At 41.7% G+C, this 24728-nt stretch overlaps 1 long non-coding RNA gene across 1 annotated transcript in view; it reads left to right on the forward strand.

Annotated features, from left to right (window-relative positions):
* Positions 1-2770: 2770 nt before the first annotated feature.
* The window catches only part of LOC138752345 (uncharacterized), a 39956-nt gene continuing 17998 nt past the window's right edge, over positions 2771-24728 (forward strand). Inside the window, exons 1-5 of the long non-coding RNA XR_011350544.1 lie at positions 2771-2859; positions 6338-6415; positions 7567-7642; positions 9837-10069; positions 16863-16947. This is a non-coding gene — a long non-coding RNA (uncharacterized lncRNA). The remainder of the gene's footprint in view (positions 2860-6337; positions 6416-7566; positions 7643-9836; positions 10070-16862; positions 16948-24728) is intronic.

The following is a 24728-nucleotide window of genomic DNA, read 5'->3' on the forward strand; positions in this document are numbered from 1 at the left end:
AATTGCATTTTGATCTGGCTGTTTGTTTTCCTTGGTTTGCTGTGTAAGTAAAATGCACTAACATATGTTTACGACAATACAGCTGTGCTTTAAGAAACGTTTGTCTTGCTGAAGTGAAAACAGGTTACAGAAACAAAAACATTTACAACGTCAGAGGCAGGCGGTGACAATTCTTAACACGTCAAGAGCAACCCACGAGTAAGAGAGGCAAAAGGAAAATGGAGTGTTCCCGTCAGATTTCGATGTGACTCCACGTTATATAATTGAAAAGTATTTCTCAAATCTAAACTTTAGAAGTTGGTCTCACACCTGTTTAAAGCGCTAGGGCGATCGAATGATTGGACCATGGATGGCATGTCGCTTCATTGTAAACGAAGCCATTATCCACATTCTAACAATTTGCAAATAACATCTTTATGCATTTGTCCATTAATGCATATTGTACAAGTGTTTAAGGCCACATCTAGATGCAGTAATTGGGGGGGGGGGGGGGGGGGTGCCCAAAAAAAGGATTTTTCAGTTCCTGCTGTGGATGTTTGCACCTGGAGTATCCAGCCACACAAATAGAGGGCGTGAGGCGGCAGCCGTGCGCCGTGGCTGGGTTTGAAGAATCCACGTTGATACTTCCTCCGTCAGTTACAGCAAACGAATATGTGAATCCAAATTCTTTCTAAAGTCATTGTACCTGCTTGGAAGTAACTTCGCTCTCCTAACATAATTGAATATGTTCTGATACCCACACTGGCGCGGTGATGTTTAGGTGCAATGCTTTCGCTTGAAGGATATGGAAGTCATTGTCCGGGATAGTGCGAGAGAAGCGAACTTAAGACAACAAGAGATGTTGTCCAAAGAAAGGGTGAATGTGATGAATGAAACGCTGGTCATAGTGCACGGAGAAAATGTGACATCCATAGCATAAAGTGCTCCTTTATACAATAAAAGCAAGGTTTGGCGCCGTTACTTGTGGTCGGTAAACAGCACCTCTCTGCCGGAGTGGGAATTGCTATTGTTAAACACGCTAAAGCAATTTTGTGTAAGATAAAGGAGAAAGGCCAGAGAGATTCTTGAGATTGAATTTCTTTAAGTATTCCTTCTCACAACAGTTCACTAGTTTTTTGAAAATTACTGTATTAAAAGGAAACATTCTATCTAAAGTTCACAAGAGCAGCAGCTAAGGGTTTGCTATCTCTTTGGTCCTTTTCCCAGACTTTAGTGTGTCTAAGATGTTTGAAGTGCCTTCCATATTTTCGATAGCAAACCTTAACCTGAACTAAAAAAAAATGTTAGAATTCTGTCATCAAACTGGGAGAATCATAAATCAGGCACGTTCACAAATATAAATACAGTATTCACATCGATTTCTATTCACCAGTCTTTTTCTGTGGGTGTTATCATCAGTATTTTTCATTAAAAATGTCTAAGCATCGTTTCGGATAATTAGGCACAAATTCTGAGGTCATCTGGCGATTCTCGAAGTAGAGTTATTTTTGTGTAGCAGATATAGTCATGTATTTTGCATCGACGGCGTTTTATTGGGGATTTAATAGCACGTTTCTTAATGAGATATGCGTGGCATGACCATTTAAATTTGCTGAAATTAATCTTTCATCGTTTGGACAATTTCTTTTCAGGTTATTTCCGTTACCTCACTTAAAACAAGTGTACAATAACAATGAGATAAAGCGTTGCGAATTACATTTATATTCGATAACATATCGCTAATAGACGTTGCGAGAGAAAGCTTCAATCATGTCAATTATTTAGCTCATTTTCCGAGATAGAATCATAGCATGGGCACAGGCCATTCGGCCAAACGTCCTCGCGGTTCTTGTTTAAGTTAGAATTCCGCAATACCACAATCACCCCACCCCCCCCCCCCACCCCCACCCCGAACTCATTTTGTTACGTTATAAACAAGTTGGTCCTATTTTTGGAATGCGTTTCACATTTAAATCTCTGAACGGATGCGGTCCACCACATTTTTCTCCCCAACTTATAAAAAAAGTTCGGAATAAAAGGAAACCTTGTGGATAAAGTAACATACGCTTTGACGATATGATTTTCAAATGCACATAACGTGTCTCTTTTTAACGTTCTTGCTGAAATTGATTCGATTGAGGTCTTTACTCTTTTTGGCATAATTCAGTTAATATGATCTTCACAACGCTTCATTTTTTTCCCCCCGAAGAGCACCAGCATACTAATATTTTAGCACATTTCATTGAGAGTCTTTCAAATTTATAATTTTACTTATCAAAACACCGTTTTTTGACGTTTGCTTTGAAATTAAGTGGCATATAATAGTCCCAATTAACTGAGAATGTAAAATAAAGGTCTTTCACCTCGCTTCCCAACTGGTATGATGGAAATGTTCCGCGTTTCTTAGCATTAAGTTTGGCTTTCACATGAAACACCTACCGGTAATAACATTGTAAAATATGTCACCTTGGTTGTCGTTTTATTACTCACACGTGATCAGTAATTGCTTTCATTCATATTTTTAATCAGATTCTTCTAATGTAAACGTCAAAGCCATTCTATATGTCTATGTTAATATGCGTGTTTGTGAACGCTGCCTTTCTCGCCTTGTGAACAATTTGACGTGTTTGATGAAGAGGTGCAAGATCTGAACACCATCAGGGCACCAATGTAAATACACTTGTATACAAGTTTACCTTATAAAATAAAGAGAAGTTTCAATTTTAGCGCCATTGTGATGTTCGGAGTGCAAAATATTTTCAAATGGTAAGTTTTTTTTTCTCTCTCCCAGGAACAAGTAGAACAGGTACACTTACTGTCAAGCGACCCCACACAGCTAAGCAGATAGCAAACGGTATCTGCTAGCTAACAAGCAACCAAGTAAGCGTAGCATTGTTTTATACTGATAAAACATCATTATTTGATACATATTTACTGCAGGAAGTTGAATTTACTGGGTGGGGGGGGGGGAGGGAGAGAGACTTTGGTAATTTCAAAAGTTCTCGATGTATTTTTTAAAAATGTGTCCTCATGTGTCCTCTTGGAAACGTGCAGAATGTTTGACCTGCTCTGACCATTTTAGTAGGAAGACTGCAGCGTTGAATGTGCAATATTTCAGATCAGATGATAAATCACGCTGAAGTAGGCACATCCATGAACAATTTTGATGAGGAAATGATCCTTAATAATACTCATTGCTTAATTAATACAATTAAAATTGATTGTACTGACTTGTCACGTTGCTCCTTCGCATGACCAAATTGGCTACTAGGTGTCTGTCCTACATTAAAACATGACTGTCCCCTACCAAATACTTTTATTGGTTAGAAAGGATTTGGGGGGTTCTGAGATTATGACAGATACATTTTTGCTTTTTTTCTTAATCGGGTCATTGAATCTGATCAACGACAAAATCTTAAATCCTTGTTTAACAAAATTAATCAGTGCCTTATTCAAATACAACATTTAGTCTGCTAATCTCATGGCAACATTTTAACGTTTGTTAAATTGAAAAACGCTTAAATATAATTTTAAACCTTTTTTTCTCGCACTGATATTGGATGAATTCAAGTGGTGCTCTTTTACCCGAGGAATCTGGGGTCTGATAAAGCTTGGACAGATGGGATGATTCACTCCACAATTTGCTGCTTCTTCAGGGCTGTAACTGAAACAACTTTGAGTTGTATTAACTCAGTTTTTATTGGATTTAAGTCAACTGCACAAAACTGTCTGTAATTTGGCACCAATTGCAGTTGATTGAGCAGTCTCATTCACAAAGACCACGTGAATGGCTTGATCTGTAGCGAATGGAAATATCAGTGGGATAAGAAATACTTGGAGCCAGGCACAGCACACACAGCAGTTCCTGTTCCTGCACAAAATCTCAGGTATCCAACAATTTGTTTCTCATTCTTCTGGATTTGAACTTTCAGTGTTATAACCATTGATATACTGATGATTTAGTGACATTTTAAATGAGATTGCCACTTTTTGTTTTATTTTCAATACTTGTTTCTGTTCTGAAATAATTAGTACCACATGCTATACAAAAATTTCTAGACCAAAGATATCGAGATAAAACCAAGTTTGCATCTTAAAAAGCAAGAGAAATTCAATTCCATTAAAAATATTTATTTTCTGTAATCTAAGGGGAAACTTTCTAATTATAGCAATGTATCCCTTTTTCACTTTTCTGCAAGGTTTAACAAATAGATTGATACATTTTCTTTTAATATGGGACCATATTTTGAAACAAAATAATTTCCAATCTTGTAATCTTAAAATAGTTTTCTTGATGCTGTGATACAATGTTTAGTGCATTATTTTGAAGTGACTATTTCATATCTTCACTACTGTATTTCCAAACATGCAGATTGACAGTCAGTGTTGTTTCAGATGGGTGAAAGATATGGCACTTAAAATACAAAGTTAGGTGCTGACAGATGTTTCAAAAAAGCATACAAATTTCAATCACAGGTTGAACCGAGGCTGATTTTTTTTTGCCCCATCTGTTTTGATCACATGATAGATGACTTGATTGATTATTTGCCCAATAAGTGCTCATCATTATATCAATATCATTTCATATTTTAGAGATAAAAATACACCAGTTTCAAGAGCAATGCCACACATGCTAATTATATATTGTTTGATAATTACCTATGGAAGAATGTGTAGGCATATTGAAGGACAGGGGATCGTGAGTATGCTAAAATCAAGAATGACCTCATGCTTTAATTAACAATTTGCTCCTTTTTTGGGCATCATGTCCAGCATTCATAAAAAAAAATCGAAGCTTATATGTATTAAAAATTGCGTATTCACATTCTCCCTGCTTTGTGAATAAAGTGTGAGGTTACACAATCAAAGTTTTGATGTGATTTAATAACATTTATTTAGTGTGATTGATTAAGATAACATGCACATTGAAACTGTATTACAATGCAAACAAACAAAGTTTTCCTATTCAGATCTGTATAATAGTTGACTTGATTAACTTTTTAACCTATTTGTTCTGGTTATTACAACTGTTCAATGTTTCAGGTGCTACAAATGCATGTGAATAATTTACATTGTTAGTACAAGAAGGATATCCAATAATATTGGCATATACTTTTAAAAGCTTTCAACATTTGGGAAATAGGGATTTGTATTTCTTTTAAAGTCTTCTCATATTCCTTTTACTGGGGATTATTTTGGCTGAGCCCCGGACTGAGAAGTTGTCTGGTGAGATTTGTTTTTGATGAAGAAAAAAATAGGACGTTTTCTTATGCTTTTGTTTGTTATTTCAGTTCCTTACATTCCGATCTGCATTTGAATAGTTCCTTTGGTAAAATAAAATAGTTATTTTTATTAGCCAATCCAATAGAGAGCAAACACAGATTATATGTTTATAACCTTGACTAATACTTTGTCCAACCAGCAAGAGTTTGTATTGTCTCTGACTTTTCAGAGAGCTACACTTTTAGGTCTTTAAATCTTAAGAAAAATATCCTTCTCTAGGATAATTTAATGGAGATTAGAATTCTCGAATGTGGAATTAAACCTGGATTCCAATTCAACCATTGCATAGGCCATATTTAACAAATATAGAAAATGTTGGAGATATTCGCTAGGTGAGGCAGGAATTAATGAGATACAAATTGAGTTGACATTTTAATTTTATGACCTTCCACCAGATCTGAGAAAACTAAGAAATCAAACACTTGGCGTGGAAAACTGAGGTTATATATATATTTTCCCATATAATTTAAGCAAGCTTAAATACTACGCTTGGTTTACTCTGTGGTCAGTGCAAACTTAGTTTAGGCAATGCATAACTATTTAAGTTACTAAACTGCTCTTATTCTAGGGGCCAATAGAGCACTGTAATTGATGACTAGAGAGATTTTATTAAGGCAGAAGTAATCTTTACTGAAAGAATTTCAACAAAGGTGTTTACTCTGCTGAAGGATCTTCGGCCTGAAACATGAATTGTTTCTAATTCCAGACACCTATTCAGGGTTTCCAGACTCCCCATTTTTATTTCTAAGTTCCAGCATCTTCCAGCATTTTTATTTTGTTTTCAGAATAATTTGTATGTGAAGTTCAATTGCACATCAGCACTTGGAATTAATACATTTTTGGTGAATCTTTAATAACTTCTTCCTTTCCAGTGCTCATTGCCAGCAATTATTAATAGATTTGACAAAATCTGTCAACTGGAATTTTTCTTTCAGTGTTCACCATTACTAAATTGCAATAAGTTAGCATGCATATGCAGTTTCTTCTTTCAACATAGCAATCATTTCCCTTTATGGAAATAAATGTTTATGATTGATAGCATACAACATCACTGTTTTAATATTTGTTTTTCAAGCCACAGGGGAGGATGGTGCAACACACCAACAGTGCAAGGTTGTACTTCTGATATGCCACAAAGATTTCAGATACAGAGGTGAAAACATTTATTTTCCATGCTTATTATGATAGAATTATAACAGAAGCCACTTTAGCATTGAATAGATGTAAAACAAATTGTCGGCCTTTTTAAAAGAAATAAGATGATGAATTGTTGCAAAGGAAAAAGCACAAAGTCCACCAGTTGATTCCCCCCCATGAATCTTTCACCAATTTTGAGACTGACAATGGCAAGAGAGCAATCCTGACAAATATTGTGAAAAGGATAATGTTTGATTGTTGAAATTAAGACATGGGGAACTTGTATGAAATCACGAGATTGGTGAATTTGAAAGAAAGAAAGTAATAAAAAGGGAAGCCGGAACTTGTTCCAGCTGCCAGTTAACACACTGCAGGTGGAAGAGGGATGGAGAATGGAGTGCCAGTCAGATTTGTCTTAAATGTCATGAATTTCTCAGGGTTTATTGGAGCTGATATTATCCAGGTAAGCAGATCATATTCCATCACCCTCATGACAGGCCATTTAGATGATAGAAAGACTTTGGGCTGTTAGGAGCTGAGCCAACCCCCTAACGTAGTCTCACACAATGATCTTATTTATGTGGCTGATCCATCTGAAACTCTGATCAGTTGGACATTGATGCTGGTGGAGCTAACCAATGATAATGTTATTGAATGTCAAGGGTATGTGGTTGGAATCTCAGTAGTTAGAGATTGTTTATTGCATGAACTTGCATTTAAAGTTATTAAATTATTACAGCACGGAACGGGTCCTTTGACCCAACTCATCTATGCCGACCAAGTCAGTATTCTGGGCTAGTTCCATTCACCTACATTTGGTCCTTCTAAGCCCCAATACACAAGGTTTGGGACAAAGGCACTTTTTTTCCCCCCTTTATATGCCACTGTGCTCCACAGCTTTAAATTTACGATCAAACAATTCACGTGCAATTGAAATACACATTCCAGATTTTATTCAAGGTTATTTGTATACATTTTAGTTTAACCATGTAGAAATTACAATACTTGTTACACAGTCCCCTCATTTCAGGGCACCATAATGTTGTTTGGGACATTTGACTTCACAGGAGTTTGTGAGCACTCAGATATGTTCAATTGTTTTGTCAGTGCAGGTATAAAAGAGCTTGGCTTGCTTCTAAACTTTTGATCATCTTTTGGATTCTGTAGCTGCTATTTTTCAACACGAGTTGTGCCGATGAAAGTCAAAGACGTCATTATGAGGCTGAAAAACAAGAATAAAACCGTAAGAGATATCCTAAAAGATTACCTAAAATCAATAGTTTTGAACATCATTATGAAGAAAGAGTTCAGAGTTTGCTCGTAACTATAGAAAAGATATCAATAAAATAGAAAGAGTGCAGATTTAGTAGGATGTTGCCCAGATTTCAGGAACTGAGTTACAAGTTAGGACTTTATTCTATGGAGTGGAGAAGAATGAGGGGAGATTTGATAGAGGTATTTAAAATTATGAAGGGGATAGACCGAATAAATGTAGATAGACTTCTTTCCACTGAGGGTAGACAAGTTATAGAATGCAAGACATGGGGTTAAGGGTGAAAGGGGAACTGTTTAGAGGGAACACGAGTGGGAACGTCAGAGTGGTGTGAGTACAGAACAAGCTGCCAGCTAAAGTGGCTCAATTTTAATATTTAAGAAGAATTTGGACAGGTACATGAATTGGAAAAGATATGCAGGGCTATGGACTGGGTGCAGGTCAGTGGGAATAGGCCAATAAAAAAGGTTCAGCACAGACTAGAAGGGCTGTGCTGTAATGTTTTATGGTTCTACAGTTTGCTTTGGCATTTTATTCTAGATATAATCCACCCTCTGAGTAATAAATCTCTCTTGAATCTCTGTCCTCTCACCTTAAACTTATGACCAGTCATTTTAGTATTGTTGATCATAGGAGAAAGACTGTTTATGAGGCCACTCATATGCCTTTTATACTCCAGGAAATAAAGAACCAACTTCTCTAACCTCCTCCTATAACTCAAACATTCTAATCCTGACAATATCCTGATGAATCTCCTCTGAACACCTTTCAATTTAAGTTGCTATTTTCAGGGATGTAGGCATTTGCACTCCTTGATCTGTCATACATCACTCTCCAGGGTTCCAACATTCACTGTGGAAGTCCTACACTGGTTTGGATTACCAAAGTGCAACAGCTCAGATTTGTCAGAATTACACTGCATTTGCCACTCCTTGGCCCACCTTCCCACCTTGCCTGGATCTTGTTGTAAATGTAAATATCCTTCCTCACTGTCCGCTACACCACCTATTTCGAGCCATTTTTGTTTCACACATTACTCACATGATGCATGGTGGGATACTGAGAAGCATAGAGAACCTTAGTCCAAATAACCAGATTGGTAATGTTACCACCTTCTCACTGAACATCCAAGGCTTTATCCTTAGACCCTTGCTCTTTTCCCTGTACACTCATGACTGCATTGCCAAATTCTGCCCCAATGCAATCTCTAAATTCACTGATGACATCACCATTATTGGATGAATTACTGGAAATAATGACTGGATGAAGTCCGAGAATCTGGTTGTGTGGTGCCAGAACAAGAATCTTGCTCTAAACATCATCAAAACCAAGGAGCTTATTATTCCCTTTAGGAAGGGAAGGCTGACGGACCAGGCACCTGTCTGCATTGAAGATATCTCCTGGAGCATAATGAGGCATTTGGGAATCAGACGCACCAATGCCTCTACTTTAACAATCTGAGGCCTTTTGACATGTCATCAAACACTATCAAATTTCTCCAAGTGCAAGGTGAAAAGTATGCTGACTGGCTGCATTACCGCCTGATTTGGTAATTTGAGTGCCCAGGAATGCAGAAGGCCATAGAAGGTAGCAAACATATCCAGATGCATCACAAGCTTTCAACCTCACATCCTCTATGTGAGGAGCTGGCCTCAAGAAGGCAACCAACATCATAAAGGACCCTCATCACCCTGGTTACAACCTCTTCCCACACCTATCTTCAGGTAGAGGGTACAGAAGCCTGAAGACCAGCCCTTTAAGGTTAAAGAATAGTTTCTCCTCCTTTCTCTCCCTCCTCCCCCCATGGCTATCAAGCTTTCAAATCTCCTCTCAGTGCCCTAATCCTGGACTGCTGACACCACAAAAAGGGCTGTCTGCTGTATAGTAACATTAGGTTTTTCTTGCAGTCTTGTAATTTGTGAATATTTATTAATGGTCTATATTTTGTGCATATATTATCTTTTTAAATTTGATGTCTACTACTGTAATTGTGTTTTTTTCCCTCCCTTTATGAAGTACCTGTTTGGCTGCAGAAGTAAGAATTTTGGTGTATATGTAAATTGTGCAAAGTATATGACAATAAACTGTTCATTTGAGTGAATGTAGCACCAGTTATGATGAAGGGTTTTCAAATTGAAACATGAACTGCTTTATCTTTTCACAGATGTTGCTTGGTTAGCTGATCCTTCCAGCATTTCTGCTTTTGTTTTTAAATGGAGCATCAAGGATCCCCATGAAAATGGTCAATTGGAATCTAGGAGTAATTGTTCCAATGGCTGGAGCCATACCCAACCTCATTAGCCACCTCTGAACCATCAAGACTGGAATGGAAGTTATCTAATCTTGAGGGACTGCACAAGTAGTAAGAAGCAGATGAAATACTCTTCATTTTCCCAGGTAAACGCAGCCCCAACAACACCCAAGTGTTTTGCATAATCATGAATTAAGCAGTGCACTTTATTGGTGTCCCCATCCATTAAAATATTGACTCCCCACCACTAGCACTTCCATTAATGTGCATCCTGTGGGTTGTCTTCAAAAGGCACTGCACCCCTCACTGAAACTTTTTCGTCAGCAGCTATTAAAATTGCAAACTCCAGGCCTTAAAAAAAACACGTGCAGGATGTGCACGGGATATCCAGTTTTTGCAAGTTCCCCCAAAATTATATTCTGATCTGGAAATGCATCCACAGTCCTTCATTACCTCTAGACCAAAATATTGGAACTTCAGACTGAGCAATACTCTTAGAGAACCCTTCAGTAGATAAACTACATTAGTTCAAGATCAACACCTGAAAATCTGAAAAATGCAGATTCTGGAATGACAAAAATGATATCAATTCTCCTGAAAATATTATGCATTATCCCAATTCACAAAGCAACAGGTGGCAGTTAGCAAAGTGGTTAGTGCAACAGTTACAGCACCAGTGACCAGGTCGGGGGTCGAATCCCACGCTGTCTGTACATTCTCCTTGTGTCTGGGTGGATTTTTCCTGAAGGCTCTGGTTTCCTCCCAAAATTGCAAGGATATGTAGGTCAATTCAGTGTATTTGGGCAGTACATGGCTCATGGGCCAAAGGGCCTGCTACTGTGCTGTATATTTAAATTTAAAAATGGAATTAAGAAACAGAAGCTACATTAAATAAGATCCTGGCTGATCTTTTATGCCAGTGCCATTTTCCCCATATCGAGCCTTAATACCTAAAAAAGTCAATTAAATCTATTAAACAATACACGTTCAAAGGTGAAATTTTGAGAGTACAGAGTTTGTATGTTCCTGTCAGGAACAAGGGCAATGTTAGCAGGCAAAGGGAACCTTGGTTTGAGAGATATTGTGTATCTGGTTTGGAAGAAGGAAGAGGTACAGAGTAAGTACAGGCACCACAGAGCAAATAAGGTACTTAAGGAATATTAGAAATGCAAGAAAAAACTTCAGGAAGAGAAATCAAGAAGGCTATACTCTATTGACTATATTGAGCAATTAGGCCTCTATAACTCTCTTGGGTAAAGATTTCCAAAGGCTTACCACCCTATAACTGAAAGCAATTATCATCTCAGTTTTGAATAGTAGATCTCTTACTCTGAGATTATGACTGAGTTCCAGTTGGCCAAGCCTGACAACCTACAAATAATTTTTGTAAATCTCAATGAGTTCAGCATACATTCTTTAAACACAAGAGCAAGGGCTCGGTCTGCTAAAATTATTTTCACAAGATAAACTCTTACCCCAAGGATCTCTCCCTCTATCACAAATGTATTCCTCCTTAGGATGATGTCAAATCATAGGTGGTCTCAGCAAATTCCCAAATAATTGGAGACAAATATTTCTTATCTTAGTACTCAAATCTTCACAAGAAAGAGCAGCATTTTTTTTCCCCTTCACAATTGTTTGTTGTACTTGCACACTAGAACCATAGGTCACGAAAGCACAGAAACAGGCCCCTTTCAGCTCTTCTAGTCTGTGCCAAACCGTGTTTCTACCTAGTCCCACTGACCTGCAACCAGTCTGTAGCCCTCCATACCTCTTCCATCCATGTACCTGTCCAAATGTTTCTTAAAAGTTAAAACTGATCCTGCATTTACCACTCAGTTGAAAGCTCATTCCACACTCCTACCACTATGTGAATAAGTTCCTCCTCATGTTCCCCTAAACATTTCCCCTTTCACCCTTGACCTATGTGCTTTGGTTTGTATCTCACCTACCCTCAGTAGAAAAAACCTATGAGATATTACTCTGTCTAGACCCCTCAATTTTAAATAGCTCTATCAAATCTCCCCTCGTTCTTCTACACTCCAGGGAATAAAGTCTTAACCTGTTTAACCTTTCCCTGTAGTTCAGTCCCTGAAGTCTGAGCAATATCCCATTAAATCTTATCTGTATTCTTTCTCTCTTATTGCTATCTTTCCTGTAGTTAAGTGACCAAAACTGCACACAATACTCCAAATTTGGCCTCAGCATTGTCTTGCACATCTTTCTTTCTTTGGCTTGGCTTCGCGGACGAAGATTTATGGAGGGGGTAAAAGTCCACGTCAGCTGCAGGCTCGTTTGTGGCTGACAAGTCCGATGCGGGACAGGCAGACACGGTTGCAGCGGTTGCAAGGGAAAATTGGTTGGTTGGGGTTGGGTGTTGGGTTTTTCCTCCTTTGTCTTTTAACAGTGAGGTGGGCTCTGCGGTCTTCTTCAAAGGAGGTTGCTGCCCGCCGAACTGTGAGGTGCCAAGATGCACGGTTTGAGGCGATATCAGTCCACTGGCGGTGGTCAATGTGGCAGGCACCAAGAGCTTTCTTTAGGTAGTTCTTGTACCTCTTTGGTGCATCTCTGTCCCGGTGGCCAGTGGAGAGCTCGCCATATAACACGATCTTGGGAAGGCGATGGACCTCCATTCTGGAGACGTGACCTACCCAGCGCAGTTTGATCTTCATCAGCGTGGATTCGATGCTGTCGGCCATCTCGAGTACTTCGATGTTGGAGATGAAGTCGCTCCAATGAATGTTGAGGATGGAGCGGAGACAACGCTGGTGGAAGCGTTCTAGGAGCCGTAGGTGATGCCGGTAAAGGACCCATGACTTGGAGCCGAACAGGAGTGTGGGTATGACAACAACTCTGTATACGCAAATCTTTGTGAGGTTTTTCAGTTGGTTGTTTTTCCAGACTCTTTTGTGTAATCTTCCAAAGGCGCTATTTGCCTTGGCGAGTCTGTTGTCTATCTCGTTGTCGATCCTTGCATCCGATGAAATGGTGCAGCCGAGATAGGTAAACTGGTTGACTGTTTTGAGTTTTGTGTGCCCGATGGAGATGTGGGGGGGCTGGTAGTCATGGTGGGGAGCTGGCTGATGGAGGACCTCAGTTTTCTTCAGGCTGACCTCCGGCCAAATATTTTGGCAGTTTCCGCAAAACAGGACGTCAAGCGCTGAAGAGCTGGCTCTGAATGAGCAACTAAAGTGGCATCATCTGCAAAGAGTAGTTCACGGACAAGTTGCTCTTGTGTCTTGGTGTGAGCTTGCAGGTGCCTCAGATTGAAGAGACTGCCATCCGTGCGGTACCGGATATAAACAGCGTCTTCATTGTTGAGGTCTTTAATGGCTTTTTTCAGCATCATGCTGAAGAAGATTGAAAAGAGGGTTGGTGCGAGGACACAGCCTTGCTTCACGCCATTGTTAATGGAGAAGGGTTCTGAGAGCTCATTGCTGTATCTTGTTGGTTTTCGTGCAGTTGGATAACCATGTTGAGGAACTTTGGAGGGCATCCGAGGCACTCTAGTATTTGCCAAAGTCCTTTCCTACTCACGGTGTCGAAGGCTTTGCTGAAGTCAACAAAGGTGATGTAGAGTCCTTTGTTTTGTTCTCTGCACTTTTCTTGGAGCTGTCTGAGGGCAAAGACCATGTCAGTAGTTCCTCTGCGTGAAAGCCACACTGTGATTCTGGGAGAACATTTTCAGCGACACTAGGTCTCGTTACAACCTCTTTACAAAAGCTCTCGTTACAACCCCATCTACCTGTGATGCCACTTTTTGGGAATTATATATCCTTATTCCCAGATTTATCTGTTCTACTGCACTCTTCAGTGCTTTGTTATTTGCTGTGTATGTCCTTTCCAAATGCAACACCTGTCACTTGTCCGCATTCAATTCCATCTGCCATTTTTCACCCCATTTTTTTCTCCAGCTGGACTAGATCCCACTGCCTCATATAATTCTGTCATTTGTTCTGCCTCATTCCTTAATAATTAGTCTCTCCAGTTGGTATCTCTATATATTAGAAAACTTTCCTGAACATATTAGATGAGCTCCAAGCCATCCAGCCCTTTTATAGTATGAGAGTCCCAGTCAATAAGTGGAAAGTTAAAACCTATTGCCATCACAACCATACATTTCCTGCAGCTGTCTGCTATCTCTCTACAAAATTTTACCTCCAATTCTCTCTGACCATTGAGCGGTCTATAATACAACCCCATGTGTGTGGTCATACCTTTTCCTGAGCTCCACCCATATAGACTCAGTCGACAACCACTCTGCTCGGTCCTGCCTGACCACAGCTGTGATATTTTCCCTGACCAGCAATGTCACCCCTCCCCCTTTCATCAGCCTCAACCAACTCCATTCTATTGTGTCTGAAGCAACAGAAGACCGGAACATTGATCTGCCAGTCCAGCCCCTCCTGCAACCAAGATTCACTAATGGACACAATATCATAATTCCACATGCCAATCCACTCTCTAAGCTCATCAGCCTTTCCTACAATACTCCTTGCTTGAAATAGATGCATCTGTTAACATTTCCACCACATACAACACATTGACTTCTGACAATGCATGCAATTTTCACATCACCTTTTCCCTCCTCCACCTTTCTATCTTCTCTGGCACTCTGGTTCCCACCCCCTTGAAAATCTAGTTTAAACCTACTAAAGATTCATTAGCAAATGTGATGGCAGCAACGAGAACAGAGCATGTGCTAGATGGTGAGGGACTTTGATGATTGTTGCTGCTCTCTGACGGCAGCATTGCCTGTAGATGTACTTAATAGTTTAGAGGGTTTAGCCTGCAATGTCCTGGGCTATGTCCACTAACTTCTGGAGGGCTTTACGCTGAGGGGTATTGGTGTTCCAATACCGGACCATGATGCAGTCAGTCAGCACACTTTCCACCAAACCTCTGTAGAAATTTGCCAGCGTTTCTGGTGTCACACCAAACCTCCTGAGGAAGTAGAGGTGCTGATGTGCTTTCTTCACAATGCCATTAGTATGTTGGGTCCAGGAAATATTCTCTGAGATAGTGACTCCCAAGAACTTAAATTTGTTCAGCCTCTCCACCTCTGATCCCTCAATGATCACTGCTTTGTACACCCCTAGCTTTCCTTTCCCGAAGTCAGCAATCAGCTCCTTAGTTTTGGTGACATCGAGTGCAAGGTTGTTGTCATTGAATCATTCAATTTCCCTCCTGTACGCTGACTCATCCCCTTCCTTTATACAACCCACTACCGTGGTATCGTCAGCAAATTTGTAGATAGTGTAGAGCTACACAGACGTAAGTGTAGAGCAGGGGGGTAAGAACACAGCCCTGTGGTGCTCTGGTACTGGTGGAGATTGTGGAGGAGAAGTTCTTAAGAATCTTCCCTGATTGTGGTCTTGGAGGTGGGGGAGAGAGTGAGGAAATCCATGATCCATTTACTCAGTGGTTTTGAGGGGATGATGGGGTTAAATCCCAAACTGTAGTCGATAAAGAGCATCCTGATGACTTCAGCTTGTGCAGTAATCACCCATGGGCATCATATCTGCCTCCAAATGTAATGAAATGGAATCAGTCACGATCTCATGCTAAGTCACACAAAGCCATAGGCCAAGTTGTAGCTGGATTCACCCAACCTGATTGATATTTCATTTGGACTTCTTTTTTTATGTCTTGACTGAGCCCTCATCTGAGTCCTTGACAATAAAGCTCCATGTGGTCACAATTTGGAGAGGTTACCTCCCCACTTGCTTGTCAATGGGCCAATAATCCATTTGAGCTTTATGACATAATGAATAGATCCTCCCTCTAAACTCCCCTAGTACTGTCATCTGAGCTAATTGAGCAACTGTCAGATCGAAAAATAGCATATTTATTTCTTTGTTCTTTGGTGCATGATCAGTCAGGACCTGACCAGGTTTGACTTTGTGGCTTTCTGAAAACAGGTAGGCAAATAATCTTAGTTATGTTGCAAAGAAGGGAACAGTATTGTATGAATGATAAATTCAACTGAATTTTGTGGATTTGGAGATGTGCTTTAATATTAAAGTGGAACTTGAGGACCATAAGGTTTATGTAGACCATCACCATGAAAGATATCTGCTCTCCTGCTGGCCAAGGGCTGGAACACTGCCACAATAGCTACCACTCCTCCTCCAAGTTTATCAGCTGACCAATAAAGCACTCCTCCCTGTTGTTTTTGCTGGTATCAATTGTAGATCACCTTCTGCTGCAAGATACAAGTCCTTTGGAGTCTCTATGGGGATATGTCTTGGCAATGTCCCTGCTTTGATTGATCAACTGGAATAGGATGTAAAATTCAACCTGTACTTGGAAGTGTATGTAATATGTGATTTATTGGTGTAAAATGTGGTCTGTGAATAAAAGTGCATTAGAATTGGTCAGGATAGAAATAGGAGAAAACAATGTTAAGCATGAGTTGTGAATAATAGAAATTGTTAGCTGAGTAAAACGATGGAAGCAATATGGAATATTATGTTTGCCTGCTAGCGTAATTAAATATAAATTTAGACATACAGAACGGTAACAGGCCCTTTTAGCCTTTGAGCCCATGCTGGCCAATTACACCCAATTGGTATGTTTTGAAGGGTGGGAGGAAACCATGGCACCTGGAGGAAACCCATGCAGACACAGGTAGAGCATGCAAACTCCTTACAGACAGCACCATATTCGAATCCCGGTTTCTGGCGCTGTAACAGCGTGGCACAAACCGCTACACTCACCATGCCACCCTTTTTGGCCGAGAGAGATAGTTTGTTGGGAGATAGGATTTTTTCTGATACTTTCATTGTCCTTGGCTTTCTGTGTTACTTGGCTACTCTTCTTTCAGCATAGAATTTCTTTGTTGTCCTTGTTTACCATATCCTCCTTGTGATATTTCATAATATATCTGGGTCCTTCAGGTGTAGAAGAGCTTTTTCCTTTTCTCCATTTCTTCAACAGGAGCATTAAGATCAGCATCAAAAAAGTAATTGTCTTTCTTGAGGCTTTGATGCAGCTCCCAGACTTCTGTTAACATTGGATGAAGGTAATAGACATGTTCACTTTTAAAAATCTTATCAAAGGTTCAATAATCATAACTTGTTAAAACTAAATTAGAGAAAATAAAATAAAGCTTGGAGAAAGAAAGAATGAAGGGGAACTGGAGGGACACATTTCATTGGGCCAGAGATAAAATCACCTTAACAAAACCAAAGAGGAGATAACCAATGCTATTATAGCGGCAGAGAGAATTGAAATTGGACCACAGAGGTTAGAATTCAGATTTATTGTCAGAGCACATACATGACATCACATACAATTCTGAGATTCTTTTTTTCCTGCGGGCAGGGGCAGATTTATTGGTAATGCAAAAAAATTGTACTTAATGTACACATGTAAAGAAATAAATGGAAACAAACTGGCTGTGCAATACACAGAGAAGAAAAAAAAATTGAAGTGTCTAAGTAAGAGTCCTTTCATGAATCTCTGATTGAGTTTGTCATTGAGGAGTCTGATGGTGAAGGGGTAGCCGCTGTTCCTGAACCTGGTGGTGCAAGTCTTGTGGCACCTGTGCTTCTTACTCATGGTAGAAGCAAGAACAGAGCGTGTGCCGCCTGCTGTAGATCCTTTAAGATTACTGCTGCTCTCCGACAACAGCATTCCCTGTAGATGTTCTCAATGGTGGGAAGGGTTTTGCCTGTGATGTCTGGGCTGTGTCCACTACCTTTTACATTCAAGGATATTGGTGACCTCATACCAGACTGTGATGCAGCTGGTCACCACATATTTGTTGAAACTTGCCAGAGTTTCTGGTGTTATACCAAACATCTGCAAACACCTGAGGAAGTAGAGGCGCTGACATGCTTTCTTTACCCTACCATTAGTGTGAAGGATTCAGGAAAAATCCTCTGAGATAGTGACTCCCAAGAACTTAAATTTGCTCATCCTCTCCATCTCTGAATCTCCAAAAATCACTGGATTGTACACCTCTGCTTTTCCCTTCTTGAAGTCAACAATCAGGTCCTTGTTTTTGGTGACATTGAGTGTGAGGTTGTTGTTTGTACACCATTCAATCAAGTTTCCAATCTGACTCATCGCTCCCTTTTATACAATCCACTATCATGGCATTGTCAATGAATTTATTGATGGTGTTGTTGTCGTATTGTGCCACGCAATTATATGTGTATAGCAAGAGGAGCAGAAGGCTAAGAATACAGTCCTATGGTGCTCTAGTACTTATGGGGATTGTGTTAGAGAAGTTCTTACTAATCATCAACGATTGTGGTCTGGAGGTGATGAAATCCAAGATCCAATTACATATTGGGGTGTTGAATCCCAGACCTTGGTGTCTGCTGATTAGTTTTGAGGGGATAATGGCATTGAATGCTTAACTGTAATTGATAAAGAGCATCATGATGTATGCATCTTTGCTGTTCAGGTGTTCTAGGACTTTGTATAGAGCCAGTGAGATGGCATTCACTATAGACAGGTTGCTATGATCTGTGAATTTGAACAGATTCATATTGCTGCTCAGACAGTAGCTGATATGCTTCAACATCAGCCTTCACTGCTGTGGATGTGAATGCCATTGGTTGATATTCATTTAGGCAGGTTACCACACTCTTCATGGGGATGATATGATTGATGCCGGTTTGAAACAGGTAGATACCATGCCCTGCCAGAATGAGATGTTGAAGATATCCATGAATATATTGACAAGTTGGTCAGCACAGGTTTTTATTATGTGGCTGGTTACTCCATCCAGACCAGGTGCTTTCTTCATGTTCACTCTCCTGAAGGCAGCCCACACGTCATCCTCAGATATGGACAGGAAAGGATCATCAAGGAACATGAGGGTGTGCAGTGTAGTTTTTCCTTGTTATGGTGGTTGAAGCATAGAAGGCATTGAGTTCATCTGGGAGTGAAACTTTGCCATCTCCTACTGTACTGACAATAACCACACCAGCAGTGCGAGTATAAGACAGGTTTAATAAACTAATATGTACACTAAGAGGTCTTGTCTCTCTGCAAGGCGAACCTGGAAATTTGTTGATTGGCTGTAATCCACTACCATGCGCAGTTTTTCTCCTGACTTTACTACAACCACCTGGGCTCTCCAGGGGCTGGTGCTCTACTCTATGATGCCCTCCTGTAGTAGCCTGCAGACCTCTGTCCTAATGAAGGCTCTGTCCCTTGGGCTGGACCTCCTGCTCTTTGTGGCTATTGGTGTGCATTCTGGGGTCAGGTTTGTGAACAGCGGAGGGGGTTCTATGTTCAGGACAGACAGGCTGCAGTGTTGTTTCTTCGTAAGGCGTAGTGGGGGGGGGGGGGGCGGGGTGAGGCCCATTGTGCACTATTGTAATGCTTTCTAACTGGCACTGAAAATCTAACCCCAATAGTACCGGGGCACAGAGGTGAGGGAGTACTAGTAATTTGAACCCTCCGTATTTTGTGCCCTGGATTTCTCGAGTAACCCAAAGCTACTGGCTGCTAACAGGATCTGGTGGTCACTTGGGCATGTGGGGAGGGCAAGGTGGTTGACTAACCCCTGGTCAATTAAACTTTCAGTGCTTCCACTATCTATTAAGCAATTTACCCTCACATTATTAATTTTGATGCACACAGTGGCATCAGATAAATTGTGTGGACTCGCCTGATTCATGCGTAGGGAAGCAAGTCTGGTGTGTCCATCGTGTCCTTCTATCCGATAGTACTCGGCATCATATTCATCTCCTGAAGTTTGTGTCCTCTGCTTTGTAGGATTTGTTGAAGATGGCCGGCTGCACATGGCATTCTTCTTCTTCTGTTTAACTGTGGAGAAAGAAGAGCTTTCCCGCCTCTCATTAGCATGAGAATGGGCCTTGGCTGTGGCCTTGGGGCTTCTGCAGACTTTTGCATAATGCCCACCTTTTCCACAGTTGGAACAGACATTTTCTCTGGCAGGGCAGAGGGTTCTGGGGAGCTTTCTTTATCCACAGAAAAAGCACTTGGTACTCTCAAGGTGCTGCTGCTGCTATGAATTCCTGTGAGGCAGCATACTTTTCTTTTCGTGGGGCTAGAGAGTCCAGCAGTGTGACGTTTGTCCCAGCCCCAGGGTCCTGTGAGTACTCCTGCAATTCTTTCCTGTGCTTTCTAAAGCTTCTGCAATAGTCTCTGCCTCATCTAGCCCCATCATTCCTTTCTCCACCAATCGATGTCTCGTCTCAGTGGAGCGTATGCCTGCAACAATTCTGTCCCTAATAAGGTCCTCCGCATACTCCTGAGCTGATACTGCTTTAAAGTTGCAGCCTTTCTCCAGGTCTTGCAGAGAGAGTATAAAGTTTCTGGCAGACTCCCCTACTTGTTGTGACCTGGTCATGAGTCTGTACCGGGAGTGGAGTTCACTATGCCCCTTACTGTAATGCCTCTGTAAAACGCTCATTGCCTCTTGGTAGGACCTAGCATCCTGTATAAGGGAGTAAGGGTGGTCTCCCAGCTGCGCTAACAGCAGCATTAATAGCTCTTTATCCAATGCCTCAGCAGCCTCCACATAATTCAGAAAGCATCTTTGCCTGTGGTCGAAGTGCGTGTCGGCTCCTGGATTTCTGGGGTCGAGCTCCAGCCTGTCTGGTCGCAGCACATGGTTAAGACGCAGTCTCTGGTCCCTTAGGTGTGGCAAGAGTGGACCCTGGGGTACTGGGAGCTGCTGGTAGAGCCTCTGTAGGGCTTGTGTCAGCGTTTGTGACATTCGCAGCGGGCTTAGGGGGGATCCCAGCGGTAGCGTCAGGTCACCGTGGTACTGGGGAAACTGCTGCTGGGGGAGTGACAGTAGCGGTGTCTGCTTTCCCTGGCTCTGGAGTGGTCGGGAATTCTGCACATATGTGGCGATTGGGAGCACAACTTGTGGAGATCCTTCCACCCGCGCTTGTAGTGGCCTCTTTCTGATCGAACTGGGGTTTAGGGTCGGCGGCAGCTGTACCGGCGAACCCACGGGCTGTCAGGGCTCTTGGCCATTTCTTACCTGCCCTATCGTACTTCTGTGGTCTTTCCTGCATTCCACCACAGTTTCAGTACAGCAGTCCCTCGCCATCTCTGTTCTCGGATCCATGTGTGTGCTAGTCGTCCCTGGATTCCATTCCTCAGGAAGAGAACTCAGGTAGTCGGGAATGCGCATTGGAGCAGAAGCAGCTTCCATCCTAGTAGCTATCATAATAGTTTATTAAATTGTACTGACAATAACCACACCAGCAGTGCGAGTATAAGACAGCTTTAACAAACTAATATGTACACTAAGGGGTCTTGTCTCTCTGCAAGACGAACCTGGAAGGCTAGACTGTAGCTCTGGACTGCTTGATATACAAGATCACCGGGATGACCCCTGGTGACCTAATGGTGTAATTACATATCACCACACCCACTGCACCATTTTGACGGTTCAAGAGAATGATTGCTCCACAACTCTCCAGTTGTTATTTTTGCAGTTTAAAGATGGTGTTGTGGAGCTTCATGTTTTAATGATACTTGGCAAAATCTAATGATTTGCATGGCAGAAAAACTCAAGATCTGTTGATTGTGTGACTTTGGAAAAGAGAAAATATTTTCAGTGTAAATTACTTCTTCCTTTAGATTCCCAATGAGAAGTGCTTAAAACATCTTTTACCTGTTAATTTTTTGTTTGGATTGCTATCCCAGTTGCTGCTGAGCCCTGACATTTCTGATTAGAAGAAGTGAAGCTGTTTGTCGTACACATTTGATGTCACCTTTATGATCACAAGTTTCATGAAAATCCTATCTTTTATTGTGACTAATACTGAGCTCAAAACACAATCATCTTAGTAACAAGATTTTTATTTCACATCTTATCTGAAGTGTGATATAAATTAAGTATTTTTTTTAGTTGGAGCATTGTGGAATACATGAATAGCTAATATCTGTAAATTATTAGGTTAGCCTGATCATGCAATTGAAGCATATCTTTAATCCTGCAGTATCCTATACACCTCATCTAAGGTTAGTTTGAATCGAATTGCCAGCTTTGAAATCAAATTGGAGAAATAAAAGATCTTTTTCAAACATCATTTACATCTATTTCCAGTTGTGTGTCTGATATAAAGAACAATCTACTGTGAGATTATAAAGGTTTATTTAAATAAAACAATGCTGAGCGATCAAAATGATCCAAGAAATGGATTTTCAGGGAATACATCAAAATGGAAAAAGAGGGGGTAGGGGGTGAAGGCATTTGCTATGGGCAAGTATCAAACTTATTCAGTATCATCTTAATGCCAATTATTTATTTGGATGCCTTCTACATAAGTTCCTTAAATAATTTGTAATGACCTTGTTTTTTTTTAAACAATATTGAATTTTTACTAATTCTATATACAGTAGATTACATTGCATCTCCTAACAAATTCTTTTCCCATTTCAGTTAATGTCTTTTCCAACTGGTTTATCCTAAATTAGAGTGTGTAGCCCGCGCCGTGTTCTTGGAGGCTGCCTACATCTGCAAGGCTGACTTCGCTGAGAGCGGCTATGTCGATGTCGAGTCTGAGGAGTTCATGTGTGATGAGGGCAGACCGACGTTCAAGTCGGTGGCTGTCAGCCTTGTCTAGCATGGTTCTGATGTTCCAGCATGCTAGCTTGAGTTTGTGTGCATCATTTGAGGGGGAAGACCTGGACATGTCCTCGGGCCTGCACAAAGGAGCTTTTAGGTGGAGTGCATTGTGCGCAGTACTGGCCCCACCCTTATACCCATGGTTCGTGTGCCGTGGCCAAGCAAGCTGGGACGTGGCAGCAAAGTCCTTGGGTCGTAGGTTTTATATCGGAGTATCCTTCTCCTATGCAGGTTGCTTAACCGGACTAAAGAGGCCTGCCTCCCCTTTTAGGTCGAACCATATCTGGAGATCTACGACCGCTGTCCATAGTTATGTAGTGGTGCGCCCTGGAATTGGCCTGCTTGCGTTTACTCCTGCCGCGGTTGAGTGCTGGCAGTGCGGGCGAGCTTTCTTCTGCCCCTCCTGCTGGTCCATGGAGCCCCCGGACAGGCAGCTCGATTACTTCCACGCCTGGCTGTACCACGCAGGGTCGAGTGGGCAGGAACACACAGGACCACAACCTTTCCCACGCCTTGCAAAACACCCTGGATGTTCCCCAGGCAAGGCCGCTCTGGTGGGGCGCAGACTTGGGGCTCGCCCCTGGCCCAGCCTGTCCATGTTTGGTGGGGGTCCGTTGACCAGCTGGGGCTCCGGGAGCAGGGTGCAAGAGCCGCAGGCCGGCCCGTTGGTTCCGAACCGCCCCCACGAGTTCCTGGTTGAGCGGCCTGGCCCTTACCTGAGAGCCGGAGGTTGCCGCTTCAATCTGAGGTGCCTGAAAGCTCACACCAAGACGCAAGAGCAACTTGTCCGTGAACTACTCTTTGCAGACGATGCTGCTCTAGTTGCCCATTCAGAGCCAGCTCTCCAGCGCATGACGTCCTGTTTTGCGGAAACTGCCAAAATGTTTGGCCTGGAAGTCAGCCTGAAGAAAACTGAGGTCCTCCATCAGCCAGCTCCCCACCATGACTACCAGCCCCCCCACATCTCCATCGGGCACACAGAACTCAAAATGGTCAACCAGTTTACCTACCTCGGCTGCAACATTTCATCGGATGCAAGGATCGACAACGAGATAGACAACAGACTCGCCAAGGCAAATAGGCCCTTTGGAAGATTACACAAAAGATTCTGGAAAAACAACCACCTGAAGAAACACACAAAGATCAGCGTGTACAGAGCCGTTGTCATACCCACGCTCCTGTTCGGCTCTGAATCATGGGTCCTCTATCGGCATCACCTACGGCTCCTAGAACGCTTCCGTCAGTGCAGTCTCCGCTCCATCCTCAACATTCATTGGAGTGACTTCATCACCAACATCGAAGTACTCGAGCTGGCAGAGTCCACAAGCATCGAATCCACGCTGCTGAAGACCCAACTGCGCTGGATGGGTCACGTCTCCAGAATGGAGGACGATCGCCTTCCCAAGATCATGTTCTATGGTGAGCTCTCCACTGGCCACCGAGACAGAGGTGTACCAAAGAAGAGGTACAAGGACTGCTTAAAGAAATCTCTTGATGCCTGCCACATTGACCACCGCCAGTGGGCTGATCTTGCCTCCAACTGTGCATCTTGGCGCCTCACAGTTCGGCGGGCAGCAACCTCCTTTGAAGAAGACCGCTGAGCCCACCTCACTGACAAAAGACAAAGAAGGGAAAACCCAACACTCAACCCCAACCAACCAATTTTCCCTTGCAACTGCTGCAACCATGCCTGCCTGTCCCGCATCGGACATGTCAGTCACCAACGAGCCTGCAGCAGACGTGGACATACCCCTCCATAAATCTTCGTCCGCGAAGCCAAGCCAAAGAAAGAAAAAAATTCTAAATTAGGTAAACTTTGTCATGTACCTACAGAACTGGGATTGATATTCATTTATGAGAAGTATTGTTTCACCATCAGAATTTAAGCATAACCACCTGGAGTATGATTGCAGATGTTTACAATCGAATCAGATGGCTTTAAGTAAGTCAGATGGTGTACTGATAGGAAGTGGTTGGTGGAATCAGTATAAATCAGTTAGATTGGCAATGTTAGTGGTGCAATTGAACTGGTCAGGAAACTACTTGCAGTGATCAGATATTCTGGAACTAAGGAGGGAAGAGGGAGCTGATTGTTGATCCACTGACAGGATCACAGGGCAGGGATGGAATAATGCTGGTGTTATGGAAAATAATGCCAAAGATTAGAATCTCTTCGTTGATTCCTTTATAAAATTCAGAGTGGCCAGAATATGACCACAAAGAAGGGATAA

The sequence above is a fragment of the Narcine bancroftii genome, chromosome 2 (assembly GCF_036971445.1).
Source record: "Narcine bancroftii isolate sNarBan1 chromosome 2, sNarBan1.hap1, whole genome shotgun sequence".
NCBI lineage: Eukaryota > Metazoa > Chordata > Chondrichthyes > Torpediniformes > Narcinidae > Narcine > Narcine bancroftii.